Genomic DNA, 13076 nt, shown 5'->3' with positions numbered 1-13076 from the left:
TACCGAAACAGGCTTTTTTTTTATCTATTACCCAAAAAAATTATTGGATATACAAAATTGTGTTACATTCGTATTCATTATATTATTTATATTCAACTTAATCATTATTTTATGAAGAAAAGAATACTACAATCCAGTAATGTCAAAAAGTACTTTAATAAAAAGTAACCCACATAAAATTGGACAGTGGACACAGAAGATAAAAATAAAATAAGACTGCAGTCAGTACACATTGCACCACCATACCAAATAAAACAGGCATAAAATAAATAATAATATATAATATTAATATAATAATAATATAAAAATGCCAAAGACTGACTTTTTTATATTTTATTAATTTCCAACTTACATCAGAACTAGTAATTCAGTTCTCTCTCCCTAAGGTTTCAGCAGCCTGTTGTGCGATAAGTGTATGTATGTAGCTGCAGGTTACATACATAGTCATACAGTAGACTGCACTGTGTTTCCGGCCCCGGGTATGGGCGGAGACATCCTGGAACACAGACTAGTCTACAGCAGCGGTGCTCAGCCAATCACAGCAAGCAATGTAGACTAGTCTGTGTTTATGGAAGTCTCCGTCCATACCCAGAACACAGTGCGGTATAGTGTATATAGTACTGTATGTAGAGTAGACAGCCACAGATACAGGACATACAGTTTTGCACATGCAGCGGGCTGACAGCTTAGGGAGAGAGCCAAGAGACAATTACATAGTTTGGCCCAACAACAGAACTTCAACAAACTATGTATAAGTATGTATTTATTGGCGTATAACACTCACTTTTTCACCATGAAAATCGGCTGCAAATAGCGTGTGCGTGTTATACGCCAATACTTCAATTTTAGCTGCCTCGGAGGGGACAGGGAGGGGGGTGGGACGAGCGCCATCAGATTACATACAGTGAGAATCTCCTGTTTACTTGGCGGCCTCTGTAACAGGAAGTCCCGTCTCCTGGGCCGCCATTGGACCACTGTTCTGTCTATCATAGGAAATTCTCACTGTATGTAATCTGTGGGCGCTCGTCCCGCCCCCCTCCCTGTCCCCTCTAGGCTGCAGATGGGCATCGATCAGACTGCACTGATGGCAATGGTAAAGGCTGCTGCATTGATGGCAATGGTGAGGCTGCTGCATTGATGGCAATGGTGAGGCTGCTGCATTGATGGTAACAGTGAGGCTGCATTGATGTGGACTGATGAGGCTGCATTGATGGCACTTGTGAGGCTGCAGATGGGCACTGACCCTTATTTTGCTTCAAAGTTTCTTATTTATAATTTATGTTTTTTTCCTGAAACTTCCCTCTTAAAATGAATGTGCGTGTTATACGCCGATAAATACGGTAAGTACTTTAAAGAACAACTCTCTCAACTAACCATAACAGAAATATGGCAGTATATTCTGTTTCACAGTTTCTGTAAATACATAACATAGTACAGTGCTATCTGCTATGCTATAATACAATTTTTATTCTATTATTTTCTTTCAACTTAAATGAGAACTAGTAGTTTTTTTCCCCCAAGTTCTCTCCCAAAGGTGTCAGCGGCTGGATGTGCGATATAAAAGTGTATGTATGTAGCTGTGGGTTAGATACATGCTAGTCATACAGTAGACCGCACTGTGTTCCGGCCCCGGGTATGGGCGGAGACATCCTGGAAGTGGAACACAGACTAGTCTACAGCAGTGGTGCTCAGCCAATCACAGCAAGCAATATAGACTAGTCTGTGTTTATGGAAGTCACCGCCCATACCCAGAACACAGTGAGGTATAGTACTGTAGTATGTATACAACCACAGATACAGAAAATACATTTTTGCATTTGCACATGCAGCGGGCTGACAGCTTAGGGAGAGACATAGTTTAACTTTAGCCCAACAGCAACAAACTATGGTACAGTAGTTCAAAAGCTGGAGTTCTCTCTTAAATTGAAGTGCAAAAAACTGTAGAAGAACTACAATGATGAACAACCAACAAATGGCACAACTAGACAATTGGAACATACTAGGTAGTCTGTCATACTATGTTCCAATTGTCCAATAGCACAGTCCAATACCAATTAATTTACTATGTTCAACATGGTAAATGAATTGGTCTATGCTACGTATTTTTAAATCTATTTCAGTAAAAGTGGCAGATTTCACTTTAAGAACAAAAGCTGTTCAGGTTTTTCACAGGAGAGACGGTTTCTCTTGTCATCAAGAATATGAGATGCTAGACTGAATAGTCTCTCACTCTCTGTACTGATGCTTGGGGCAGATAAATATCTGCGTGCAATCTGTACAAGCAAAGGAAAACGTTCTTTGTTGATGTGCCAGTACTCAAGTGGATTGTCGCTTCTGACAATAGGCTGTTCAGCTAAATAAATGTCCAGCTGTTGGGTAGCTGCACTTGTTGTGGCACCACTATGGATTGGGGTGCATTCGTGTAAAATTTCTTCAAACATATCAGATATGGAGGGAGTGTGTTTCTCTTCACTTGTATGCGACCGTTTCTCACTTTCCTCTGTGCGACATCTCGAAACTCCTTCACTAGATGCTTCCACCACCATTTTAGCTGTAATGGTATGAGCTTTGGGACTGTCACTTGCATATTTTTTAACCTTTTCAAACACTGTGGTCACAGATGATGTTAAGCCTGAGGCACTTTTTGAAAGTGGTGCTGTTTTCTTGTAATCAGAATGCTGAACTGGATGACGTGTTTTCAGGTGGTGTATCAAACCTGTTCATGAAAAATTCTTTGGCACTGTACCCCCTCTTGAAATTTCTGTTGAGCAAAAAGTACAGATTGCAAATTTGGGGTCTTTATCAGAAACTTTAAAATATTTCCACACTGCAGACATGGTCCACCTTTGCTGGTAACGTAGAATAATATCATAGAATGATTTATAGTGGGAGTGGAATCTGAGGGGGGGGGTAAAAAAAAAAAAAAAAAAAGGACAAAATCAATTTAAAAGCTAAACCCCAGGAGGCAGCTTTAAAAAATAAAATAAAAACTAACCAATCTTCTTTTTTTTTTTTTTTTTTTTTTTTTTTTAATGGTGCTGCTCTTGGCATGCAAGGTAGTTATGTCTGCACTGCAGTACATCCGACTTGTACCAAAAAAATATAATTGAACTGAAAAAATTTGATTTGAAATGGAATGGATTGCAAATTGCAATTGCATGCTATTTTATTTTTTTGAGCTATTCTACAGTATTCTTCATGCGCCTTGTTGTCATTGAATAAAATTTGTCACTTTGTCTCACCGTAGTATTATAAGTTATACGACACTGACATCACAGCAAGCGCATTCATTTTTTAAACATGACAGTACGCAATAAATATAATTATTAATATATTATGTATGAAATATAATATATATTTATTGCATACTGTCATGTTTAAAAAAATTAATGCGCTTGCTGTCATGTCAGTACTGTATAACTTTTACTACGCTGTCAAAGTGACACATTCAATAACAGCAAGCGCATGAATTTTATACTGTATACTACAGAATAGCTAAAAAAAAAAAAAATAGCTTGCAATTTGCAATCCATTACAAATCATATTTAATCACTCAGTCAGTTCAATTATATAATTTTTTTTTGCTACAAGTCAGATCAGATGTACTGCAGTGCAGACACACAGTCATTTTAAATAGTCAGACTCAGTACTATTCTAAAATAATCAAGAAATAAAATGACTAGTTTGTTTCTGTCAGTTTAAGAAGGCAAAAGCAGCAATGCTCACCGGCAAATAGTAATGGTAGCCATCCAGGAGTGACAGTGCCCACTCTTGTACTTGAGTATGCTATGTGCAGCCCTCTATGAAGCCGTCTCTCAGGTCCCAGCAGCGTCTCACAAGCACGAGGAGCATCCGCGGGGAAGGTGCCAGCGTCTCAGCAGGGAACGTGCTTACAAGTGCGCCGTTGTGGCGTCTTAACCGCGAGGAACGTGCACACCGCCCACACAACGAATGACCTCACCCACTGGTTCTGCCGCCTCTACTGCGCATGCGCGGTTTTCGACGCCAGTATCGGCAAGAATTCTCTTTCGGCTTTTTGCCGAAAGGGCCATTTTCGGCCGATATGTTTCTGTGGCCGAAATTTCGGTGCATCCCTAGTTTGAATGCAGTTTAGATATGCGGGCGCAAGCTATGTATGCCTTCACTTCTCTGTGTGAGCACAAGGGGACGTGGGCGATTTAAAAAAAAATGTTTTTTATTATTTTTACACTGTCACTTTAATTTTTTTTTGTAAGCACTTTTATTCCTTTTACAAGAAAGACCCCAGATATAGCCTCTACTCTGGAAAGCATGAGATTCAAAAAAAAAAAAGGATCTCTGCTTTCCAGATAAAGAAAAACTGGCAGTGTTTACATCAGATTACCACTACCTGTCAGATCGTGTAAAAGAAGACACGTTCAGACCAAAAAATACTTACTGCGCATGCGCTCCAACATGCCTTTCACGGCACTAAGTGTTCCAAACACTTCATGATCTGACGGCTAGCAGTAATCTGATAGAACACCCATGCAGACATCTTACTACACCCATCTATGTCTTAAATTTCAGAGTCATTTTAGCAATAAAGTGAGCATATATAAATAAATATACTATGTTGATATATGTGATGCTGTTTGGATATTTAATTTTGAAAGTATAAAGGTTTAGCTTTGAACAGTGCGGGGTGTACCAACATGACCTCCACCACCTTCCTACTGCTGGCATCCAGCTTCTTTCAAAATGTAACATCAAAACAGCATCACAGATGTCAATATACTATGTTTATATACACTTACTTTTTTGCTAAAATTATTTGAAATTCAAGATGTAGCTGGGTGTAGTAAGATGTCCACATGGGTGTTCTATCAGATTACTGCTACCCGTCAGATCATGAAGTGTTTGGAATGCATAGCGCAGTATTGTTTTGGTCAGAACATCATTTCCGTTACATGGTCTGATGAGTAGCGGTATTCTGACAGAACACTGGAAGCAATGTCATGATATCGCTTCCGGCCTCCCAGGGTCATAGAGATGGCTGGGGACCTTTCCGACTTCCCGAACTGCACGGGAGCGCCCGTAAAGGCATTGGAGGGAGGGCAGGGGGGCCAACAACGTCCCCTCCCGCTGCCTGTAAAAGCAATCCAGGGGCTGAATAGCCGCTAGGGTGGTTATTACATTAGAGGGAATCGCCAGCTGAAAACAGATATCTGAATGATGCTTGTAGCTGCAGACATCAGTCAGATGTCACCACTTCAACCCAAGGATGTCATATGACATCCTACTGATGGGAAGTGCTTAAAATGAATATACAAACGCTCACAATACCATAAGTGATGGACCATACCCTACAGCACACAAAAAGATGCATCCCCAGTGCCATATACAAATTTTACTAATATGTTAATTATAAATTGGGTATAAGAGGTAACTTCTACAAAAATATAAAGATATTAAAAAAATCCATTGTTGATTTCCCAATTCTCCAAAAGTTCTTTTCTCTTCTTCTCTTCTACAGTGTGTCACTCAGTATTACAATTTTATACTTTCCGCCATTGTATTATCCAGCTAACCCAGATATTTCCGGGTTTGACATCACACACATAACCGCCCTCAACGTGTTTCATTCAATGGACTCTCAGGAATTGCCTACGAGTTGTTTGGTTTAAGATATCTTAATAAAACACTTTACAGTTTTACTCAGTGGAGGTCTTTTTTGATACTTGGTATATGATGAGTGGAGGAGCAGTCATTGGAATCTATGCATAGTGGTCTTAATATAAGGAGCTGAGAGAAGTAGAGATTTAAGCAGTGCACTAGATCAGGAGATGTGAAGTTAAAGTGGATGTAAACCCAATGTTATCCTTTCTAAACTACTGCCATAGGGGTTATCTATAAGGATATACATGCCTCCTGCATGTATCTTTACCTGTCAAATGTCTCCCCTCTGTCTGTTATTAGACCCGAAAAACTGCAGATTCTGTGGGTGGGTCTGTTGTCTGGAGCTCGGTGGGTGGAGTCGTGATGTCAGTAGACCCCCCGCCCACCTCTACACTCCTTGTCAATATGCATTTTCTCCTGTGTATTTCTTACACTGAACTTCTGCTATGATCTCTAATATCCAGTGAAAAGACAGGAAAGTAACCACATGACTTCAGCATGTCAAATCATGCTGAGGTGTGGAACAGCCAATCCTTGCAGAGCTACTGAAGAAAGGAGTGGGGGTGGAAATTAAAAATACTGCCTGTGTCTTAGGCTAGTGCACGAGATGTAAATCACCTGTCACTCACAGCAAGGGGGAGGATTTGACAAAGTTTTTCTCAGTTTGTCAAGAATTGTCTCACTGAACAATAAAAGAGGATTGCTCAGAGCTGGATTAACTCTTTGTGGCAAGACTGGGCTCAAATGATAGGAAATCTTATACTCTACAGTATGATATTGAAAAAAAAAATTTCGGGTTTACATCCGCTTTAATGATAAAATGGAAACATTTTATGACCTGCTCAGAGATAAAGGGTCATAAAAATCTGGTCAGTAAGCTGGATCTCAAACACTTTTTTTTTTTTTTTTTTAATGGAGGAATATGCTGTGAATAAGGATTGTTCACTGACTGAAATACTGTGGAAGAAAAAATAGCTTTTGGGGAATCCTGAAATCAACAAAAGGATTGTTTTGAATACATTTATATTTGGTACACTTTACATATTAGCCTCATGCACACAGGGCGTTTTAGAAACTCTAAAGGACCTTCCCTCCAGGCAGCAGCATTTTGGCAGAAAAATTGCCTGGCGCTTGTAAAGGTGTGTAACACGTTAAGGCGCATTTACAGGCGTCAAGCGTTTGGGTGTCAATTTCATTGGCCAGAATAATCATTTATATACTGTGCCATTCCTTCAGAGTCCTGTGCTGTGAACAGCGTGTGCGCGGGAATGTCATCATTGCGGCTTGTCCAATCACAGGACAGGAGCCCACCAACCCGGAAGGAAGGCTGGGTGAAGACGAAAGCCCTGTCAGCAGTGACCGTGCACCGCTAGAGGCCTTCGTTTTCAGGTAAGTTTCACATAATGTGCTAGTAGATGATGCCTACTAGCACATTATAAAACTTTGCCTTGCAGGTTTAAAAAAAAGAAAAAAAAAAAACAACACAAAAACAAACACAGTTTAGTACTGCTTTAAATATACAATTCTGATAAAAAGGAGGCAAGTACTGTATTGTTTATACATACTTTATTGTTATTAACATTAGCAGGACACCTCTTAGTTCATTCCTAAAATAACAGAACATAATACTCTTAACAGCATAAAGGTTTGAAGTCAACTTCCAATCGTATTGCTGTTAAAAGAAAACATGGAATGGTGGAAGAAACATACTGTAAATTCATAGAACAGGTGCACTTTAGTAGGCTTATCCTTTTCTACCCACTCTTCTCTGCAAAGCAAGCTGAACATTGTATAAACTTATGTACAATAGTGATGTCCAGAGGGCTTCACTGTATGGCTGACCCAGCATCATACCGCCTCTGGCTGAAATCTTGTGTGCCAGGCTGGGCCATGTTTGCCATTATTGCCCACTTAGGCTATGTTCACATACATGCGAATCGGATGAATTTTAAGCCACATCTAAATTTGCATAACATATGCACCGGACCGGCTTGCAAGAGTTCACACATGTCCAGGGCAGGCGTGGTCCTTTTTTGAAAAGAGTCCTGCACGTTTTTAGGTCCAGTTCAGGTGCAAATTCAAGTAAAAGTTTTCACCTGCACCGATGAACAAAGCTGTACCAGACTCCTTTCAAAAACTGACTGCAAACCACAGCCAAACATGTGTTAATCTAGCCTTACTTGGAAAGGTGGTCTGTGGTCCAACTGGCTTACTTTGAAACTGAATCTAGCCACAGCATACATACACTAGCACAGCCTTTTTCAACCAAGGTGCCTTGGCAAAATGCGTAAAAATTGTATACAAGCCAGTAGGTGGATCAAGCCTGCCTTTTAGTTACACAAAGCCATGGGTTTTCATTGTGCATTATTATGACTTTCTAGACACTGGCATCCTAACAACCAATGACGTCATCAGTTAATAAGGAGGATGTCTGTTGCCTCCATGGTATTCTTGTTTGACCCTCCTGTGCCCCTTTCCCTCTGCACTGGGGTGAAATTAGTTTACTGATAGAGAGAAATTGAAGTAGTATATGCTCAGCAGGTTAGGTCAGGGGACATGGGTAGAAAGGAAAGACACAGTAAAAATGCACTAATATGTTAAAGTACAACTATAAGCAAAACTTTTTTTTTTTTTTTGGTTTTGGATAGCGTGGAAAGGGAATAGAAAATAAAATCCCAAATTTTGGGTTGTCCCCAAGGGATTCTCTCACTTCCTGTTTTGGCTATGGGACAAGAAGTAAACAGAAATCTCCCCAATGGGACACAGATAGCAAAAAATAAACTGACAGGGGTTATGACCCTCACTTAATCTATCCAAATCTAAAAACAACATTTTTGCTTTTAGTTCTTCTTTAAGGTAGATCCATGCTACAGTTTTAGATCAAATCTGTACATAACTCAAGATAAACGTTTTTCAAAAACAATCCAAGACTGTAGAAGTTACATTTACTTTTTAACTTAAGCTTCAATAACAGAATATTCAGTAGAAAATCAGTTGTTTTGAGTCTTTTTAGCGGTTCTTGAAAACGACTCTCTGACTGAACACGGAGGCTGGGTTCACACTGCAGCAGTCCGGTGCGTCTCCATTCACAGTTCCAGGTCCGATCTCAGCCTGAATCGGACCAAAAGACGCACAGGACTCCTATGTAATTCGCACATAAGCTGTTGCGGAGATGTGACTGGCTCTCTATGGAGCCGGTTCACACAATCTCCTGCTATGCGAATTGGATGCGGAGAGAAAAACATCCAATTCACATCGGTGAATCCAGCCTTAAAGTTTCATGCTAAACCCATACCCATAGAATTTGGGGGGTTTTCTTCCCACAGACTCCTCATTTTTTTGATTTGCTGCATCATTCATTCACAGCAGTTTATGAATTAAAAAAAACTACAAGACCCAGCTTCCACCATGGCAGAAGGACTCATAGTACTCAGTAGAGCAAAAGTGCAACAACATCTACTGCAACTTCCTCCACCCCTGTAACTGAAGGCCTATACCTCGGTACAGACCTACGGCTGGACAAATAGTCCACCGGACCCTGTGCATTGCACCCTTGATCTTGATTGGGACTTCAATGCTTTTCAGGCTCCAATGCAAAATAATAATAAATGCACATTTTTATTAATTGATATGGGTGCTTTTATTACTTTTTTGCGAAACGTACAACTAGCCTTTAAGGAACATAAATATTCAACATAATTATGCCTAGCATTAATTTTGTATTGTAATGCGGCATTAACAGAGACATTGGCACTTTTAGTGAGAACATATGAAAACTACAGCATGTCCTAACACACTTTTGCTGGATTATCCTTTAGGTCTATTTCATACTAGTGATCCTACCTCTGGAAAGAAAAATCACCAGTGGCAGGATCATTTTTTTATTTTATTTTTTAAGGCCACATGCAGGCAGTAAACCGCTCACCTTGTTGCATGCGTCATTCAGTTGCCAGCTGGACAAGCAAGGTGTCCCCTTCTGTATAGTCAAGAGATTCTGTCGCTGGCTAATTCTCACTAGAGATGAGATCGCTGGTCTGATAAGGCCCAAACGTGCGTTACTACTTACCTACACTCACTTTTATTATTTTGTAAACCATACCATACACTAGATAAGGCATTAAATCAAGAAATATAAAAAGAATGTTTGTTTAGCATTATCACAAACAGGGTGAATTAAACCTAACAAAAAGGATTGTCCACTCCAAAAATTACATTATCAGTACTTCATAAAGCAGATACCAATAGTCACCATTACTGGTCAAGACCATAGCTGATCAACCACGGGGATGCCTAACCCAAGGGTTACTTAACTTAACCGCGTTAAGAGAAAATATAGAAGTTTAAAAGGTTCATTAAATTCTTCTTCATTTGGGTCAAAGATAGCGTTTTAGGTTTTTTTTTGTCAAATGATGGGGAATGTGTGGAAAAACAGAGGTTTTTACCTCATTGCATTCTATGCATTAAGGTAAAGAAAACCTTCTGCATGCAGATCCCCCCAGCCCCCCTCTATATACTTGAGCCCAATATTGATCCAGCGATGTGCATGACAGCAGTCTCTCTCTCTCCTCATTGGACAGAGCCATTGGCTCCTGCTGCTGTCAATCACAGACCATGAGGAGAGAACAGGGGGCGTGGCTGAACCACGCTGTGTGTGTAAATAAACAGAGCCAGCTTGGGAGTGAGCATTTACAAATGGCCTCAGAGCAAGCAGGGATCCCAGAAGAGGAGGATCGGGCTGCACTGTGGAAAACCACTCCACATAGCAGGTATGCATGACATGTTTGTTATTTTTAACAAATAACATTTTTGCCTTTAGAATCACTTTAAGACACAAAGAACCAAAGCACACACATGTACAGTTAGCTCTTTTTGCGTGTGCAAATGCCACACAAGTGTCTGAAAAATAATGTGTTAGTAGTAACAACCAGAGTCACAGTGGTTTTTTTTGGCCAGGATATTAAAGGTAAAAGTCATCTTCTGGGTACTACAGACAACACAGATACTTGAGCACCACATACATCAGGACCTGTACCTGGGACCCCATTTACAGTCTGAAAAACAAACTGAAAAGAAAAAGAAAAAAAAGGGAAGAAGAAAGCATTAAGAATCGGAATGTTATAGATATGCAAAGCTTATAGGCACAGCCTATACTAATTATGCAACAACAAATATGAAGGACAAAGATTACAAGTTTTTACAACTAACTTAAACCTCATAAAACCTGGAAGTGGATTTTATATCCAATAACAGAAGAGCTCCCACCTAAATGAACAGTAGGATATTATAATAGAGAAGTTTCTGATATTCCCAAGTACAACCAATTCAAGGATAAATGCACTTTTAGGTTGCATTCACACCTGAGTTTTTCAAAGTCATGCGTTTCTATTGCGTTTTGTATCACGACTTTGCACAGGTCACCATTGTAAAAAGCAGAAAAATGCCTGTAATCTGCCCCAAAGAAGCTCATGTTCTTTTTTGAGCTTAAGGCATTTTTCAGGCATTTTGCTTCAGGTGACAAAATGCTCAGATGTGACCAGGTGCCATTGAAATGAATGGGCTTTTTTCAGGCGTCTTATGAGCTAAAAACGCTTAGGTGTGAATTCAGCCTTAGGCTCTATTCACACCTAGGCGTTTTTGGGCATTTTTCTGCTGTAAGCCTCAGCTCTAAAAATGCCCAACAAGACAAATCCCATTAATTTAATTTGTCCCTGTTCACATCTGAGTGTTTTGTCATCTGAAGCAAAATGCCTGAAGTGCAAAAAAAGTTCAGGAGCTTTTTTTTTGGCAGATTACAGGCGGTTTCAGCTTTTTACATTAGTGACCTTTTGACCTTTACAAAAACGCAGCAAAAAAAAACAAAAAAAAAAAAAAACGTGCGATTTTTCTGCCTGACAATAAAACACCTAGGTGTGAACAGAGCCTTAGTGAAATTATCCTTTTCTGACCACAGATTTTAATTCCTGCAGTTAAAGCTGAAGTTTAGATTGTAGATATTTTTGCAGTTACATTGGTCCAGCTTAGATCAATGTTAGTATGTATGTGGCATACCTGTGAAATACTTTTAGAAGCTGAAAATCATTGTAGCAGACACAACAGCAATCGCTGCTTGTTCCGGATCCCATGCCGAGTGGCTGCTCTGCTGCTTAGGGAACATAGGAGGTTGCTTGCTCGGCATGGGTGCCAATCAGAGATCAATTTGCAAATTTTCAATGAATACAAAAAGTGTTCTCTGAACGAGGTAGAAAGGCGGGCCGTGACGACACAATTTCCACCTCATTCAGACAATGCTTTACGTAAACTTCACTGACAAAATACAAAGCTTTCTCCTAAATGACAAACCCATGTTCACTAAACAGCAGGGCAGCTGCTTGACAAAGGACCTGGGATCTAGCAGCGATCACTGTACTAGCGGTGACTACTACAGTGATTTCCAGTTTCTACGAGGATGAGACAAGTATGGCACTTACACTGGTCCAAGAAAATCTGCATACTTGAACGTCAGCAATAAATACAAGAAGACTTACCTCAAAAAGTTGCAGATTATGCTCTGTGGCCATTTTAGTTACAAACAGTTCTTCATAACATGAATTTTACTATCAATCTCAACACAATTGTGTTAACTAATGGCAAGAATTGCATTCAAAATCATTTTAATGATCAATCGTTACCACTGGAAAGGTCTCTATAGTTATTTCAATCTGTACCCACCAAGCTCTACTAGAGCAAAATGGAAAGGCTACTGTATCTGAAAGAGCACATGAAATTGTAGCAAGCTGCTAAACAGTGATGAGATTTAGTGGTGGGATCACAAGCTTTGACGTTGTATATTATATTGTCTACACACCATTAAATAGGCATATGATTATCCAGCACTGCATGCAGAGTCCAGGCATGTGCTCCAAAAATCGATGACTGTGTAATGTTTTAGTCTTGTAACGAAACAATGAAGTTTAACTAGAAAAAAAATATATATACTTGGGTCACATCACTGGAAGCATGCCTGAATTTTTTCATTCATCAGTAAAAGCAGAAGTCCAGCCAAATATTTTGCTCAAACCTGGGTGGAGTGGAAGAGTACTTGATCAACTCTCCCCGCCAGCTTGAATGCAGTTGTGACAGCTCCAGCTTGGCTCACTAACCGGCCTGCCTGTGTTGTTAACCCAAGTGAGCTTTCCATAAATTCTATGAGAAACACACTAGAAGGAGCCGACATAGAAGGGTTGCAAATATTCTGCACACACATTTGAAGTGGATAAAATGAAGAAATGGTCGCACTCTGAATTTCCAAAAAACTTGTTTGATGTACCTTTATTGTGACAAGTGTATCAGACAAACACAGGACAAGCAGTTGACGCGTTTCACAAGCGATAGCTGCCTGTCCTGTGTTTGTCTGATACACTTGTGACAATAAAGGTACAACAAGCAAGTTTTTTGGAAAT

The sequence above is a fragment of the Aquarana catesbeiana genome, linkage group LG06 (genome assembly GCF_042186555.1).
Source record: "Aquarana catesbeiana isolate 2022-GZ linkage group LG06, ASM4218655v1, whole genome shotgun sequence".
Classification (NCBI taxonomy): domain Eukaryota; kingdom Metazoa; phylum Chordata; class Amphibia; order Anura; family Ranidae; genus Aquarana; species Aquarana catesbeiana.
The sequence above is the reverse complement of the archived record's forward strand: the minus strand, read 5'-3'. Positions refer to the sequence as shown.